We start from the raw sequence: 7,933 nt of genomic DNA on the forward strand, positions 1-7,933 counted from the left end.
TCAATATTTATTTAGACCATTTGTGCGCACAGTTCGTACTTGAGAAATGGGTTCTACAGTTATTTATATTCGATATTTTTCCTTTCAATTTTTATTTTTTACTCTATTATAACTCCTAGACGGATCAGACATGGTCTTCTTTATTTACACTTGGTTCGGCACAGCGGTGCAATGGCCAACGATGAAACCCTTTCACCGCTCCGCAGACAAACCTTCTCACAAATATTCACTCATTTACACAATATATATTTAAATGGTAAAAATCTCAGAAAAAAACGAGTTGATGACTGAGAGATGACATTATTTGATCGAGGCAGAAAGAAGACAGATAGGCCAAACAATGTGCGTGACTCAAAGACGTGGTGGAAGAGAACGGCGGCTCCGCACAGCGTGTGTGTGCGCGCGCGCGCACGCCCCTGCGATCCATCGCATTTATCAGTGACGCCGATCACGAATCGTCTTCATTACTGGAGCAAGATGGAGTCAGTCACACTTGACTCGTTTTTATCCTGAAGCAAATGCCCTCTGGTTCGATCATCATATCTCATTTGCCCTGACAGATCTGTGGAGGAGCTTTTCCTCTTCAAACCCAGGGAAGACAATAGTGTGATATTATCTAGTAGTTTCAGGGGGAAACACACACAACTAACTCAACAGAGCCTTCCTGGCATACGACAAAAAAGGATGCTGCTCGCTCACATTATAGTATAATCACCATTGTTTTCATAGCAATTGCCTTTCACTTAGAGCTTCATTTGCTAATTATAGACTCCACTAATAGAAGAGGAGCAACGGTAATTATTTCCTTGATTGAGGTCAAAACCCGAGCGTTTAATCCTGAAAGGTTTATGGTGAGCTCCCGAACACAAAGAGCATCAATGTAAATATTGTCCCTCCACCCTGGAATTAGCTCCTCCGTCTTATTCACCGGCGCTGTGAGGTTAAAAAGCAAGTGACTGTGGAGGAGGTGGAGCCTCTGTGGCTCTGGTCCCTGGTGGCAACAGGAGGAGGGAGACGTCGCAAGACAGTTGTCAGGTGGCAGTCAAACCGACGGCCGTGCGCCTGTGTTGACGGTCTTTGTTGTTCATGTTACTCTTCAACCGTTGATCAGGGTGTCTTTATCGTCTCTTTAGCATTTGTTGAAAACTTCTCCTCTGCCTCCTGCTCTCCTCCTCCTTGCTGCTCCTCCTCCTATTTCTCCTCTTGCTGCTCCTTCTTCTTCTCCTCCTCCTTTCTTTTTCACATCCCCCTCCTTTTACTGGTCCTCCTTTGTCTCCTCCTCCTCACCCTCTTACGGCTCCTCCTACACCTCCTCCTTCTTCACCTCCCCCTGCTCCTTCTCTTCACCTCCTCCACCTCTTCCTGCTCCTCCTTCCTCCTCCTCCTTCCCCTCCTCTTGACCTCCTCCATCTCTTCCTGCTCCTCCTTCATCTCCTCCTCCTATTCCTCCTCCTATCACTGCTCCTCCTTTGTCTCCTCCTACTTCTCCTCCTTCTTCTTCACCTCCTCCACCTCTTTCTGCTCCTCCTTCATCTCCTCCTCCTATTCTTCCTCCTCTTACTGCTCCTCCTTCGTCTCCTCCTCCTATTCCTCCTCCTCTCACTGCTCCTCCTTCGTCTCCTCCTACTTCTCCTCCTTCTTCACCTCCTCCACCTCTTCCTGCTCCTCCTTCATCTCCTCCTCCTATTCTTCCTCCTCTTACTGCTCTTCTTTCGTCTCCTCCTAATTCTCCTTCTCCTCCTTCTTCTTCACCTCATCCTTCTCTTCCTTCCTCACCTCCCCCTCCTCTTACACCTCCTCATTCTTCTTCTCTTCCTCCTCCTCCTATTCCTTTGCTGCCTCCTCTTCTTTCTTCTGCATTTCCTTCTCCTCCTCCTATGGCTGTTCCTGCTCATCCATCTTCTCCTCCTCCTCCTATTCCTTTGCGTCCTCCTCTGCCTTCTTCTTCTGCATCACCTTCTCCTCCTCCTCTGCCTGTTCCTGCTCATCCTTCTTCTTCTCATCCTCCTATTCCTTCACCTCCTCCTCTTTCTTCTTCTCCTCTTCCTCCTCCTCTGTTTCTTGCTGGTCCTCCTCATTCACCTCAGACACCCACATTAACCTGACCACTCTGTCTTGTCTCACCTCTGTGCCCAACTTCCATGTCCATGATCTGTTCCTTTTCTCCTACATGTGCTACCTTCATCTCCCCTAATGGCTAGGACACAAATTGTCTTTAAAAATGACCTAATTCTGCCTTACAAGTCTCCTCAAAAACAAAATATCTGGGATGAGTGCAAGACGATCGATTAGTCCCAACACATAAACCACTACTGCGTATGCTTACGCCACGAAATAAAAACTTTTTTGGCTGTTCTGTGGTTGACACAGCAGATTTTGGAGCAGAGGTGTGATCACTCTTCCATGCAATTTTAGGGAAATATATGGCTAGAACTTTGCCCACAAGAAAGAAATCCCTATTTCTAAGATGTGAACCGCAGCAGTCCTGTTTCAGATGACTGGTTTTCCCTGGCTAACAGGGCATTAAATAACTCGGATGAGTAGAAAGGAGCGGACAGGAGCTCAGAATAAATCGCAGGTGCATTTAACACTCATTTTTATGTTTGCCGCCGAGACTCTTCCACGCCACATCCCGAAAATTATCTAAGTTTCTCACAATCTCCTGGTAAGGCAAAATAGTAAAAGAGCTTTTTGTTCACAGAAATACCTGGAGTACTATCTAATACTATGTAACACTTTCATTTTGTCCGTTCATCTCCTGTGTTCTGTCCACCTGAGCTTGACCTGCTAATGGCTCACACCTGGGACTGAATGTGCGGTCATCTCACCTGCTCCTATACTCTGCTGTCACAGTGCTGTGCACCAGATGTCATGGCTCCCCTTAACATGTCTTTTCCCTTCCTGATCCTTGATTCCTTGCTTTTACACTTAAATGTATGATTCAGTTTTTTCTGTTTTCTCTGCCTTTGTTTTCTAAGCCGTGCATGCGTGTTTTCACCACAGGCTTATTTTTGTTCGGATTATTTCCTCCCTTTTCCCCGTGCCCGAGTTTTGACCACCACATTACTCTCTGTTGTATTTTACTGGACTTTGGACTTTCACCACGAATGAGTGTCTGACCGTTGTGTATATCTCGTGTTGCCGGACCTTTTGGACTGCACAAGCAATTGACTTCATTGTGTTCCTGTGTTTTCTTGTTTGTTCTGATTCTTGTTTACTTTCTGTTCCCACATTGATTCCTCGGTTCTGTTCTGTTGCTCGCTGTTCAATGACGCCTTCGGTTCTTCCATCTGTCGGTTCATTTGTGTTACTTTGTGGATAAAAAAGTTGCTCAATCTTATTCTTGTGGTCGAGTCTCTGTGCTGCTGGTCACCACTCGCACTTGGGTTCTGTGCACACGCAGTCCCTGGAAATTCAGAGGTTGGATTTAGATGAAGAACACTGAGGAAGAACATTTTCATTTTTGGTTTTAACAACCCTTATGCCACTTGTCTCTTAGTCCCTTAAAGACCATTGAGCCAAATGAGCATAAAATTATCAATAATAATATGGACATACATAACCAAATATCAAGAACCAGTGTCACCCGCGTTGTACTTTTAATTCAGCGTTAATGTGCCGTGAAACACGGTCAGGTGTGCAGTGGGAAATGATCCAGTTTCACCTACTTTGTCTGGAGATAGAGGTGGATGATGTGACATTGGGGTGTTGGTGCAATTCTCCTCTTCCCACACACTCACAGCAAAGAAGTCGGTCAAATGCGCAACTTTGAGTTGTTTAACCAAACACTGTCTGAGCCGCAGAGCTAACAGAGCTAAAGGCTAATGCGATGTCTCCCTTCAAGACTTTATTGAGACTGCCAGAGTTTGCTTCGTAAAAATTAGCAACTAAAAGTAAACGCAGAACCAAATAAATGTGCACCAAAATGTGAAGAGTGAGACTCATTGTTGTTATGAAGCAAGCTGAGGCAAAAAATGTTAAGGATTTGTCTAGAAACTTCCAGTCTAGAATAAAATCATGCTAAAATTGAGAGTTATTTAAAATGAATAAAAAATCATGACATATTTTCGCCATGTTGCCCAACACTTTCTGGAAACATTTTTAAACAAATACATTTTCTGCAATTTGTTCCTGGCAAAATCACAGCCACAGCAGCTACAATTTTTCACAAATTAAAAGGGATTTTCTATGGGACTTTCAACTAAGCACAATTGCGTTTTAGCCGAGGTTCCTTTGGTGGTGCTCCTCTGCATTTTTGCAGTGAACCAAATGTGCTGCAGCTTGAAAAAGGTTGAAAAACACTGCTTTGATTAACTTTTTTTGTCTCTTCAACAATAGCCCAAAGCTGTGTGGTGTTATTGTGTTGCAGTTGTTGGACTGAATAGTCGTCACTAATGCGGGGATGGCATACTTGTGTACGGCCATTTGAGTCTTAGTTGAGTCTTGGACAGCCTACGGAACTCCTGCATGGAAATATAAGACTGTGCTGAGTTCATGTACACCACACAAAATTGGGATAGAAATGGAAAATTCGCATTCCAAAGGAAAGGTGGCAACCCTAAGACAACGCTTTCCCCTTCACTTCAAGAACCACTGTCTTAAAGCATGTCTTTGAAGTGAGTCGTAGAGGATGTCTTTGGCTGGAAAAAAAGAATAAAATAAAATGATAATATAATACAGGACAATACATACCTCCATTCAGAACAACGGTGCCGATGCTTTTCCTCAGGGTTGATGAAGTCCTAGCCACACCTCCATCTCTGTTTTGTCTTCAGCTGAAAATAAGCCGCGACAGGTTCTGGCCAGACAGGAACTTTATGTGAGCAACAGATGAGGCCAAAACAATAACCACTTAGTCTGCCTTCACCATGTCACTAGAATAATGCATTGCTTCTCAGCAACAGTTCTGTCCTTGGTTCAGTCATATTTGTTGTTTTTTATAAACTTAGATATTTTTGTGGAGCAAACAAATGAAGACAGTTAATTCTTCTTTTCAGCGGTGGTCTTGTGTCAGACGTCTAAATTTGGCTCAGGCTGTTTAGCTCAACTGCTTCCTCAAACTGGTAACAGTAATGTAAATGACTACATCAAAGCACCTGCCAGCGACTCAATTTTACCAGCTTTGTGCTGTTGTCAGGGCTTGTCACCTCCACCATCCACACAATGGCAGAGTGAGACTGAAAAGGTTTTAATGTGACGTATTCCAAGTAGAGCTTGACTTTTTCTTTCCTCCAGGTAATCACGGGCTCTTGGGCCGGTGGAGGAGGTGTTTATGTACACGAGACAGGCGGTGGATAACAGCGATATCAATGACGGACAGGCTCTGCAGCAGCTGCTTGTTCTGCTGGGCCCCTTATCTCCGTCCCAGCGAGCGCTCTGTCTATGTCCCCAATTCATCCGTCACTATCAGACCCCACACAGGTCCAGGGCCAGCATTCACACTCCAGCAGGAGACGGTGGAGTGCGTCAGCAGAAAAAAAAAAAGAGTTGAACTCCAGAGGTGGAAAGTTGCTTTATGACCGTCAGCGTCACTCATGATGATATCCGTCACAAGCTAGGAAACACATGCTTGAGACTGGATCGGCCAGTTGTTTCCACGTGGATCGGTTTCACCTACATTATTACCATTATTTGCCATCTTTGACTGTTATTTATTCAACGATAAATGAGGGTATGATTCATGATCGTGGTGTATTTATTAAACACTGCTTCTCTTTACCAGTGTTGGCAACTCTTTGTCGTGATCTTATGTCTGAGTGCTTTGAAACCCACAAAGACCATCATAAATCATAAAAAATACAACAGAATGCAAATTTTCAGAGATAAAACTGATGTTGTAAAAAATGAAAAATCTGCTGTAGATGAAACATGAGCCAAGAAATCATACTTTTCAGTGGATGCCGTCGAACTACATTATGGTTTTCAACTATGAATTGTTGAAACTGCATGACTATATATTATTCCAGTGGCTGGTAACCATCTTCGCATATGGTATGCTTTAGCGCATGTGTCAAACTCAAGGCCTGGGGGCCAAATCTGGCCCACCAAGTCATTTAATGCGGCAAACAATCCAAATCAACTTTATTGCCATGGTCAGTGGGGATCCCACCAACTAAGAAAGTGCTTTGGAAAGTGCTGTCATGAACAAAATAAAATAAATCAAAATAAAATAAACCACAAACAACAAAGGCTGATCACAAATTCAACAGTCTGACGGCCAAGGGGAAGAGAATTCAACTACCGTAATTACTTTTTTTCATGCACTCTGAACCCTCCAGCATATACAACAACACGGCTAATATGTGGATTTTTACAGACTATAGAGCGTTGCTGCCAAAATATTGAGCCTCGCCACATCAAACCAATGACATTATAGGCGTTTCATTGACCTTAAAGTGCTCAACATGCGCTGTTTCTGTCTGCCTGTCCGCAGCTCCGCCAACAGAGCCGTTCTCCTGGAGGACCGGAGACGAGAAGCAGCAGCTGAGGCCGACTGTGGTGTCGGAGCTTCAGACACGCAGGCGCATTTTCAGCATTTTATTATCAAGAAAAAATATGAGGAGTTCATAAATTTTAAGTTCAGAACATTGCCCAGTTTGTTTCATGAGTCTGTCTCAATGCTGGACCCTGTTTCCAAACGTAGTTTACACGTGAGCCTCATGCATTTTTAATTTACAGTAATTTAAAGAGATACAAAAACTAGAGCGAGTTTCACCAGGCTGCCAAAAATTCTTCCAGAAAATTCCAAAAAAACGGATGCAGTGAAAAGGGTATGACAGAAAGTAAACCATATAACACGGAGGAGCTTCACGCTGACAGTCACCTGCAACAATTAAAAAAAAGATGGTGAAGGCAGATTCTCTACGAACGAAATGTCATCCCATAAATATATTTTCAGATTCTTTTATCTCTGATTCCCAGCTTAATGGCCTGTTAAAGCATATTTGTCATCAGTAAATGAAAGTTAATACACAACCATCCATCCCCAGTCTCTCACAGTCATCTTCACCACCTGCTATAAAAGTGTCACAACCTTTACTTCCTTTGATGGCTGAAAGTCACCTTCTGTTTAATTCATGAGCCTGCTTTGTGTCAACCAGGACCTTAAGACAACACTTCACTTCATAGAGACACATTCAATCAGCCAAAATGGGGTCAGCTTTTCCACTGTGTCTCTCCCTTCATTTCAATTTTTACCATCAACAAGCAGATTCATATTTGCCTTTAATCACCCTGTATTGACTTACTGGGGACTGTGTCTATCACCACCTGCCAGTGGAAACCCATCCATAGTCCCTCATGTTTCCCACCTCAGTTTTCATACATCAGGAAATATAGTTTTGGCTATATTCTAAAATGCTTGGATTTTTTTTCCGTCCATATGTTTCTCCTTCATTCCAACATGTTTGGTCTCTCATGTCTGTAGCCCCGATCACAGTGAATTTAGATCAGAAACAAACCCTCGCTGGCCTCGGGACTGGTCTTCAGTTTGCGACTCATGATGCCCCAGTTGAAGGCTTCAGGTTGACAGTGATGTTCTTTGTTTTTTATGCCTTTAAACATTCGTCGTCTATAGGTTGCCTCCCATATTTTTTACGATATGACCACCGCTTTTAAGCTTTCTGGAGGTCGGCCACGTCGCGATGAGTTCGATGACACCCGGGGTTTTGGGGGTGATGCGTGCTGTATCTCCACAGTCCCATTGGTTGGCTGCGTAATGACGAAGTCGGTGGCGTAGGCGATGCCTGCTACGTCATCATGTCCCGAACCTGGGTTGGTGTGTGCGTAAGAGACTGTGGGGGAAATCCACCCCTTTCCTCAGCGGTGATGTGAATGATGATTTACAGGGAGGGAGGGGAGGACTGGAGCCAGGAGGGAAGGGGTGTGCCATTATAAGAAGCCTCAGAGGAGGCATGCATTCAGTTGTTGAAAC

This window comes from Synchiropus splendidus, chromosome 12, assembly GCF_027744825.2.
Source record: "Synchiropus splendidus isolate RoL2022-P1 chromosome 12, RoL_Sspl_1.0, whole genome shotgun sequence".
NCBI classification, from domain to species: Eukaryota; Metazoa; Chordata; class Actinopteri; order Syngnathiformes; family Callionymidae; genus Synchiropus; species Synchiropus splendidus.